The following is a 10,860-nucleotide window of genomic DNA, read 5'->3' on the forward strand; positions in this document are numbered from 1 at the left end:
AGACTGAAGTGCAGTGGCATGATCACGACTCACTGCAACCTCGACCTCCCAGACTCAAGTGATCCTTCCACTTCAGCCTCCTGAGTAGCTGGAACTGCAGCATGCACCACTATGTCTGGCAAATTTTTTTAATTTTTTGTAGAGACAGGGTCTTGCTACGTTGCCTAGGCTGGTCTCCAATTCCTGGGCTCAAGTGATCCTCCCGCCTCAACCTCCCAAAGTGCTGAGATTACAGGCATGAGCCATGCCATACGGCCATAAAATATTAATTTTCGCAGCTTTCTTATATTTTAAAACGAACAGTGGAAATTTGTTCAGGTCTAAAGTATTTCGGAGGTCCTTGAAAACCCATGCCTACATACCTGATGGAAAAAGCAATCCTAGGTTAATGGTGGAAGGAGGAGTAGAGACTTCTGTTCTGTTGACTTCTTGGAAGATGGGGTATTTGTCTCTCTGGGACAGCTCTTGAGAATTTCCCTGCCAGCACAACCCCAGATAACAATCTCTAGATGGCGATTACCTGGCCTCTCTTCCCAACTTTCTAGCCTGGAGCCCCTAGTTCTCCCCTGAGACTCCTTAGCTTGTCCTTCTTCCTAACTTGTATTTGGCTTCAGATGTGAGCCACAGGCTGAAAAGTCACTAATTCATTCCTTCAACTCAGGCTTATTGAGTCCTACTGTGTATCAGCCATTGTACTCATCGGGGAAAAAAAGAGAAAGACAAAGCATATGTTAATAGTAGAGTGTGCTGGCCAGGCACGGTGGCTCATGCCTATAATCCCAGCACTTTGGGAGGGCGAGGCAGGTGGATCATCTGAGGTCAGGAGTTCGAGACCAGCCTGACCCAACATGGAGAAACTCCGTCTCTACTAAAAATACAAAATTAACTGGGCGTGGTGGCATATGCCTGTAATCCCAGCTACTCGGGAGGCTGAGGCAGGAGAATCGCTTGAACCCGGGAGGCGGAGGTTGCGGTGAGCCGAGATCATGCCATTGCACTCCAGCCTGGGCAACAAGAGCAAAACTCCATTTCAAAAAAAAAAAAAAAGTATACTATGCTAAAGGCTCAACGGCGGCAAGCTGACCATATTCTTAGATCAAAATTGGTAGAGAGTCTACAATGAGGGTTCCTTATTCATCAAATGTTTATCGAAGTTTACCATGTGCAAGTGTCTGGGAAAAGAGTGATGAACAGGGCGCTGTGCTTTTCATGGTCAGAGGAGGGAGACAGGCCATAAACAAGTGTCGAACAAAAGACTGAAGCCAGGCGCGGTGGCTCGCATCTGTAATCCCAGCACTTTGGGAGGCCAAGGCAGGTGGATCATGAGATCAGGAGATTGAGACCATCCTAGCCAACATGGTGAAACCCCATCTCTACTAAAAATACAAAAAAATTAGCTGGGCATGGTGGCACGTGGCTGTAATCCCAGCTACTCGGGAAGCTGAGGCAGGAGAATTGCTTGAACCAGGGAGTCGGAGGTTGCAGTGAGCCTGGATTGTGCCACTGCACTCCAGCCTGGTGACAGAGCGAGACTCCATCTACATTAAAAAAAAAAAAAAAAAAAAAAATATATATATATATATATATATATATATATTTACACATATACGTACCCTCTAACCCAGCAATTTCACTCCTAGGTATACTTACATAAGCTCCAGTATACCTAAACAAGTGCAAATTTGTGTAAGTACAGTTGTTTGTGGTAGCATTAGTAATTGTTTTCAATAGCAAGAAGAAAAAAGGAAACAACTAAATGTCCATCAATAGGGAATGAATTATATTAATGGAGGGAGAGCCATACAATGGAAGGCTGAACAGAAATTAATAGGAATGGGGTAGATTTGTAATGTACTAGCATGGTAAAACCTTCATTTTATATATATATATATATATATATCTTGTGCCTCAGCCTGCCGAGTAGCTGGTATTACAGGTGTGTGCCACCACACCCGGCTAATTTTTGTATTTTTTAGTAGAGACAGGGCTTCACCATGTTGGTAAGGCTGGTTTTGAACTCCCGACCTCAGGTGATTTACCCGTCTCAGCCTCCCAAAGTGCTGGGATTATAGGCATGAGCCACCACACCTGGCCAAATATTTTTGATAAGTATCAAGTGCACAGTGCAGAACAAAATGTGTGTGTGTGTGCATGTGTATGTACACCTATACACTTATATACAGTACCCCATGTGAAGAAAAATAAGGGCACGTGTTACACGCATAGTATTATGGTTGTTATTTTAGAGAATATATCTAGAAAGATAAAAAAGAAAATGGAAATAGTTCTTGCCTCTGATGGGAATTGGGACTATGTGCCTGATCAATAGGGAAGTAAGGAACACTTTTTTTTTTTTTTTTTTTGAGACGGGAGTTTTTGCTCTTGTTGCTGAGGTTGGAGTGCAATGGCACGATCTTAGCTCACTGCAACCTCTGCCTCCTAGGTTCAAGCGATTCTCCTGCCTCAGCCTCCTGAGTAGCTGGGATTATAGGCATGTGCCTCCACGCCCGGCTAATTTTGTATTTTTAGTAAAGATGGGGTTTCTCCATGTTGGTCAGGCTAGTCTTGAACTCTCGACCTCAGGTGATCTGCCCGCCTCAGCCTCCCAAAGTGCTAGAATTACAGGACCGAGCCACCGCGCCTGGCTAGGAACGCGGTTTATTTTTGTACTTTTAAAATTGTGTACCGTCTGTGTATATAATCAATTAAAAACAAAGAAAAGCCGGGTGCGGTGGCTCATGCCTGTAATCCCAGCCCTTGAGGAGGCCGAGGCCGGTGGCAGATCACCTGAGGTCAGGAGTTCAAGACCAGCCTGACCAAAATGGTGAAAACTCATCTCTACAAGAATACAAAAATTAGCCGGGCATGATGGCAGGTGCCTGTAATCCCAGCTACTTGGGAGGCTGAGGTGGGAGAATCGCTTGAACCTGGGAGGCAGAGATTGCAGTGAGCCAAGATTGTAACACTGCACTCCAGCCTGGGCAACAGAGCAAGTCTCTGTCTCAAGACAAAAACAAAAACACAGGCCGGGCGCGGTGGCTCACGCCTGTAATCCCAGCACTTTGGGAGGCCGAGGCGGGCGGATCACGAGGTCAGGAGATCGAGACCATCCTGGCTAACACGGTGAAACCCCATCTCTACTAAAAATACAAAAATTAGCCGGGCGAGGTGGCAGGCGCCTGTAGTCCCAGCTACTTGGGAGGCTGAGGCAGGAGAATGGCGTGAACCTCGGGGGGCGGAGCCTGCAGTGAGCCGAGATCGCGCCACTGCACTCCAGCCTGGGTGAAAGAGCGAGACTCCGTCTCAAAAAAAAAAAAAACAAAACAAAAACAAAAACACAAAGAGGCCGGGCGCGGTGGCTCACGCTTGTAATCCCAGCACTTTGGGAGGCCGAGGCGAGCGGATCACGAGGTCAGGAGATCGAGACCACGATGAAACCCCGTCTCTACTAAAAACACAAAAAATTAGCCGGGCTTGGTGGCGGGCGCCTGTAGTCCCAGCTACTCGGAGAGGCTGAGGCAGGAGAATGGCGTGAACCCGGGAGGCGGAGCTTGCAGTGAGCCGAGATTGCGCCACTGCACTCGCTGCAGCCTGGGTGACAGAGCGAGACTCCGTCTCAAAAAAAAAAAAAAAAACAAAAAAAAAACCACAAAGAAAAAATGTAAAAACAATTTCATGCAGTAGCAAGCATCGAGTTAAATACAGTTGACCCGGCCGGGCGGGGTGGCTCACGCTTGTAATCCCAGCACTTTGGGAGGCCGAGGCGGGCGGATCACGAGGTCAGGAGATCGAGACCACGGTGAAACCCCGTCTCTACTAAAAAATACAAAAAATTAGCCGGGCGCGGTGGCGGGCGCCTGTAGTCCCAGCTACTCGGAGAGGCTGAGGCAGGAGAATGGCGTGAACCCGGGAGGCGGAGCTTGCAGTGAGCCGAGATCGCGCCACTGCACTCCAGCCTGGGCGACAGAGCGAGACTCCGTCTAAAAAAAAAAAAAAAAAAAAAAAAAAATACAGTTGACCCTTGAACAACACAGGTTTGAATTGCACGGGTCCATTTATACTCACATTTCTTCCACCTCTGCCACCCCCGAAATAGCAAGACCAACCCCATCTCTTTTCCTTTCTCTTCCCCCTCCTCAGCCTACTCAATGTGAAGATGAGAATGAAAACCTTTATGATGATCCACTTACACTTCATGAATGGTAAATATGTTTTTTCTTACTTATGATTTTCTTAGTAGCATTTTCTTTTCTCTAGCTTCCTTTATTATAAACATACAGTATATAACACATATCACATACAAAATGTGTGTGAATGGACTGTTTGCTATTGATAAGGATTCTGGTAAACAGTAGACTATTAGTTTTTTTTGTTTTCTGACAAGATCTCGCTCTATCACCCAGCCTGGAGTGCCGTGGTGTGATCATGGCTCACTGCAGCCAAAAACTTCTGGGCTAAAGCAATCCTCTTGTCTCAGCTTCTCCAGTAGCTGGGAATAAAGGTGCTTGCCACCATGCCCAGCTAATTTTTTAAAGTTTTTGTAAAGACAGTGTTTCCCTATTGCCTAGGCTGGTCTTGAATCCTGAGCTCAAGCAGTCCTGCTACCTCAGCCTACCTAAGTGCTGGGATTACAGGCATGAGCCATGGTACCCGGGCCAGTAGTTAAGTTTTGGGGGAGTCAAAAGTTATACATACACAGATCGCTTGAGCACAGGAGTCTGTGGTTACAGTGAACTATGATCACACCACTGCACTCCAACCTCGGTACAGAGCAAGACCCTGTCTGTTAAAAAAAAAAAAAAAAAGCGCTGGGCATGCTGGTATGCTGGTGGCTCATGCCTGTAATCCCAGCACCTAGCACTGTGGGAGGCAGGAGGGAGGATTGCTTGAGGCCAGGAGTTCCAGGTCACTCTGACAACACAGCAAAACCCTATCTCTACAAAATAAATATTTTTCTAAAAATTAGCCAGGCATGGTGGTCTGCACCTGTATTCTCAGATACTTGGGAGACTGAGGTGGGAGGATTGAGCTATGATTGTGCCACTGCACTCCAGCCTGGATGATAGAGCAAGACGTTGTCTTGGAAAAAAAAAAAAAGGTTATGCACAGATGTTTGACTGCATAAGGGTCAGCACCCCTATCCTCCGTGTTGTTTTCAAGTGAACTATATGACTGGATAATGTGATAGTGACAGCAGGAGGCAGGGGAATGGGGAGGGATGGGAAGCCTACTTTGGATTGGGTGGCTAGGAAAGGCTTTTTTGAGCTGAAACCAGCATGACCAGAAGGAAACAGCCATATTAACACCTGGAGCTGGGCACAGCAGCTCCTGCCTGTAATCATGGCTTTTTGGGAGGCCGAGGTGGGTGGATCACTTGAGGTCAGGAGTTCGAGACCAGCCTGGCCAACATGGTGAAACCCTGTTTCTACTAAAAATAAAAAAAATAAAAAAAAAAAAAAAATTAGCTGAGTGTGGTGGTGCACGCCTGTAGTCCCAGCTACTCAGGAGGGTGAGGCCGGAAAATTGCTTCAACCCGAGAGGCGGAGGTTGCAGTGAGCTGAGATCATGCTACTGCACTCCAGCATGGGAGGTAGACTCCATCTCAAAAAAAAAAAAAAAAATTAGCCAGGCATGGTGGTATGTGCCTATAATCCCAGCTACTCAGGAGGCTGAGGCAGGAGAATCTCTTGAACCTGGGAGGTGGAGGTTGCTGTGAGCCGAGATCATGCCGTTGCACTCCAGCCTGGGCAACAGAGTGAGACCCTGTCTCAAAAAGCAAAACAAAACAAAAAACCACACACACAAATAACACCTGGGGACAGATTGTTCTAGGCTGAGGGAACTGCCAGTGCAAAGGCCCTAAGGTAGGAACATGCTTGGCATCATTGAAAAACAGAAAAGAAGCTACTGGCTGGACTGCTGTGAGACTGAAGCAGCAGCCAGAGACAGGTCTCAGGTCATGGTGGAGAGCTGAGGCAACGGGAAGCCAGTGAGGAGTGTTTTGGTCCTGGAGCAAATGGCATGACTTGATTTATGTTTAAAACATTTACTTTGGTCTAGGCACGGTTGCTCACACCTGTAATCCCAACACTTTGGGAGGCCAAAGTGGGAGGATCAGTCAAAGTTCAAAGTTCAAAGTTGAGCTATGATCAGGCCACTGCTCTGCAGCCTGGGTGACAGAGTGAGACCCCGTCTCTAAATAATAATAGGGGCTGGGCACGATGGCTCACGCCTGTAATCCCAGCCCTTTGGGAGGCCGAGGTGGGTGGATCACGAGGTCAGGAGTTCGAGACCAGCCTGACCAACATGGTGAAACCCCATCTCTACTAAAAATATAAAAATTAGCCAGGCATGGTGGTGCACGCCTGTAATCCCAGCTACTCAGGAGGCTGAGGCAGGAGAATTGCTTGAACCCGGGAGGTGGAGGTTGCAGTGAGCTGAGATTGCACCATTGCATTCCAGCCTGGGCAACAGAGCGAGACTCCATCTCGAAAATAAAAAAGTAAAAATAAAAATAAAATAATAATAATAGGGCTGGGTGTGGTGGCTCACGCCTGTAATCCCAGCACTTTGGGAGGCCAAGACGGGCGGATCACCTGAGGTCAGGAGTCTCAATTAAAAAATAAATAGGCCGGGCGCAGTGGCTCATGCCCATAATCCCAGCACTTTGGGAGGATCACCTGAGGTCAGGAGTTTGAGACCAGCCTGGCCAACATGGAGAAACTCTGCCTCTATCAAAAATATAAAAATTAGCTGGATGTGATGGTGCATGCCTGTAATCCCAGCTACTCGGGAGGCTGAGGCAGGAGAATCACTCGAATCCGGGACACGGAGGTTGCAGTGAGCTGACATCATGCCACTGCACTCCAGCCTGGGTGACAATGAGACTCTGTCTAAAAAAAAAAAAAAAAAAAAAAATATATATATATATATATATATATATATATATAAAATAAAATGAATAATAATAAAACATTTACTTTGGCTGCTGTTGCCGTGGGAAGCATTGCAGGGTGTCAAAAGTAGCACTGGTGGAGGGGTAGTGATCAAAGTCTGGTGCTTTAGCTCAAAGGAGAAATGATAGAGACTCAGACTAGCTGGTGATGGAGGTAGAATAAGCATAAATGTATTAAAAAGAGGAGTTGATAGATCTTAAAGAATGATTGGATTTGAAGGGCAAAGGAAGAGAAGAATCAGCCAGGTGGGTTCAGTGAATGAAACCATCAGAAACAAATTGTCCCCTGAAATCAAGACTTTGTGATTGCCTTAGTTGTATGCTTCTCAAAGGTTCCTCGTCTCCTCTTCCTCGGACCAAAAGTCAGAGGCAAGAATGCCCTCATTCACACCCCAGTGGTCTATACCTCCAGCACCAAGTCAAGTGAGCAAGTGATGTCCTGAAAGGCCCCGTGGATCAGTGGAATGGAGCAGGCAGGAAGACTTAGTGCACCTGAAACAAGGAATCCAGAATCTGGGAGGAGGATGGCTCAGTGGGGCTTTCAAGGGACAAGTGTGGGGGTTGAAGGGGTCACTGTCCCTATACCAAATCCAAAAATATTGTGACCAGGAACCATTCTGTCCAACTCTTCTATTGCAGATGGCAAAGCAAAGCTATATTCAAGGCCACATGCAAAGCTACTCTCTGAGCAAAGAGTCACAGATAAAACGGGGCCACCAGTAGAATGGCCAGGACAAACGCAGTGCAGCACAGAGACTCAGACCCTGACAGCCATGCTTGCGCAGGCAGTAATGAGAGTGACATGTACTGTTGTGGACATGCACAAAAGCGAGGTGAGTCCCAGGACAGAAGAGTGCTTTTTGTTTCAGCAGAGCAGCCTGGGGAGAGATAAAAGCTACTCCTGGGGCCCGGGCCTGCATTCCTGAGATGCGGATGAGAGGGGCCCAGGGTCAGAGTGTCTGGCAAGCTTGGCTCTGCCCCTTTGCTGTCCTGGAGACTAGGGCTAACCCTGGGCTCAGGGAGTGGCCTCCCAGTGGTTAGGATACAAGTAAAGTGCTCATCAAAGGCCACCCCTAGGAAGGACCAATTTTACTATCAGAAGCTTCTAAGTTATACTCCTTTGGCCCAAAGGGACACCTCAAGCCTACTCTGAGGAACTCTTTCCAATGAACTAATTCCTACAGTCACTTCCCCAGCAACCTGTGCCTCAGCCTCAAGGCACTGTGGGGTAGGCCTCAGTTTGTGGCCTGGACCTCGGACTGTGGACCGGACGGCTCCTCCCGATTTCTGTTTGTTTTCAGTCCTCTGACCCCAAGCTGGCTGGTGAAGTAGGTAGAGGGAGGAGACTTTGGTGCACGTGTACACACAGACACACACACACACACACACACACACACACGAGTCTCCTGTGCCCCCCAGTCTCCATGGCTGGTCAATGATTGACTGGCATTTCACAGGCCGCTGGCTGCAGCCCCAATCTGTTGACTTAGAGGTCACCCTCGGAAGCTAGAGCCCTGTCCTGCTTCTTCAGTGTCAGTGGTCACTCCACTGCCCACAGGCCGGGGTCTTGGGCAAAACACATGCATCTGCCCTGATCTGAGTTTGCTGCCCTCTGTCCCGCAGTCAGCCCCACTCTGTTCCCGCTCCCTCTCCCCAGCCCCCTAGCTAGACCCCTCTCACCAGCACCCCCTTCCCTTCCCTGAGGGTCCCCCTCACTGTCTTTGTCCCTTAGACATCCTCTTTCCTGGGCTCTCCTGCCAGGCCCTGCTGGAGGGACAGTTAAGGAGGAAATCGAATCAGCAGCGCCCACCCCTGCCCCCCTTCCTCTCCTCTCGTCAGACACCAGACAAGGTTTTTTCCTCTGGCTTCCCAGCTCTGAATGGGCTCATTCTTTTTCAGAGGCTCGGCCCGCTTGAGCCTCCTCCCCAGGGCGTGAGTTCTGACCCCAGCTCCTCCCCCCATCCCCACTCCAGCCCCCACTCCAGCTGGCTCCACCCTCTCTACCGCCCACTGGGACTGGGCATTGTCTGCCAGTCCGGGTTTCTTCCTAGGATCTGGGATGCAGAGAGGATGGGTTTGCCTGGGCCGGGGGTGGAGAGTGAAGGGGGGAAGGCAGGATCTTTGTAGAGGGAGGGACCTGCAGTTACCCAGACTTCTTTCCTCTGTCTCCCCTCTTGGTACCCTTGACTGGGGCTCTTGAGGGTAATGGGTGAAGCCAAAGCCGCCATGGCTCAGTTCCCAGCTTTGCTCTGTGACCTTGGGAAAGTTCCTTTAGCTCGTGGAATCTCAAGGCTCAAGGTTCCTCTTCTGCAAAATGGGGAATGATAACACCTGCCTCCTCTGGAGCCTTGGGGACTCAGTGTTCTGAGGAATGTGGCTCTAGGTCAGTGGCACAGAATAGGGTCCAATGAAGCATGGCGTCCACAGTAGCTTTTCTGACTGGACTAACTTTTCGGGACACAACAGGAGGGCAGGGGTGGGGCCTGGGGAGAAAGGACACCTCTAACCCTGATCCTAACATCCCGATGGCCTCTAAGGCCGCCTGTGCACTCTTCCAGGTGCAAGCCCTCCAAGGTGTGACAAACCAGTGACTCCTGGAGCCAGGTCAGCCCATCCTTTTCCCGCAGGGCTGTAAGCTGCAGGACTGAGAGGCACGTTGACCAGGTCCTAGGCTGGATGATGGGGTGAGAGTAAGGGGTCAGTTTTGATACATGCTCAACTTTTCTCTCTAGCCCTAAGACATCCTGGGCAAATTGCTTACCTCAGTTCCCCTGATCCTCACCTTAACCCTAACACCAGCCCAAGAGAAAATAGGGATATTGATGGCCATCCAGAAGGGCTGCTGTGTTCCATACACAGCAATCTTTCTCGAATGTTTGTGACAACCGTCCAAGGAATAAGTCAATTTTACATCATCACTCCGGACACCTGTACAAAACTCCACCTTATCCTTACTATATGAATGTGCTAGGGTTTTTTTTGTTTTTGTTTTTGTTTTTGTTTTTTTGAGACAGAGTTTCACTCTTGTTGCCCAGGCTGGAGTACAATGGCGTGATCTTGGCTCACCGCAACCTCCACTTCCCAGGTTCAAGCAATTCGCCTGCTTCAGCCTTCCCGAGTAGCTGGGATTACAGGCATGTGCCACCATGCCCAGCTAATTTTGTGTTTTTAGTAGAGACAGGGTTTCTCTATGTTGGTCAGGCTGGTCCCGAACTCCCGACCTCAGGTGACCCACCTGCCTTGGCCTCCCAAAGTGCTGGGATTACAGGCATGAGCCACCACACCCAGCCGTGCTCGGGTCTTTTTCTATTCCATTCTTTTCTCTCTCTCGCCGTCTTTCTTTCTTTCAGTGGAGTCTCACTCTGTCGCCCAGGCTGGAGTGCAGTGGCAAGATCTCGGCTCACTGCAACCTCCACCCTCTGAGTTCAAGCGATTCTCCTGCCTCAGCCTCCTGAGTAGCTGGGATTACAGGTGTCTGCCACCACACCTGGCTAATTTTTGTATTTTTAGTAGAGATGGGGTTTTGCCACGTTGGCCAGGCTGGTCTCGAACTCCTGACCTCTTGATCTGCCCGCCTCTGCCTCCCAAAGTACTGTAATTACAGGCATGAGCCACCATACTCGGCCAACTTTGTATGACCTTCTTAAAGAGAGTTTCCCAAATTATATAAGCTTCAGGCCCCACAAAACCTGGATCTGCCCCAGTATAACTAAATCTGGGACCATTTATTGAGCAATTATTATGTGCCAAGAATTGCGCTGAGTGCTTCCAGAGCATTATCTCCTTTAACCCCAGCATAGTATGTCAGATGCTGTTTTACAGATGAGCCAACTGAGACCAGAGATGCTCAGTCACTTGCCCAAGGTCACGTGACTGATACGGAATAGATTCAAGATTTTTTTTTT

The sequence above is a fragment of the Symphalangus syndactylus genome, chromosome 20 (genome assembly GCF_028878055.3).
Source record: "Symphalangus syndactylus isolate Jambi chromosome 20, NHGRI_mSymSyn1-v2.1_pri, whole genome shotgun sequence".
Classification (NCBI taxonomy): domain Eukaryota; kingdom Metazoa; phylum Chordata; class Mammalia; order Primates; family Hylobatidae; genus Symphalangus; species Symphalangus syndactylus.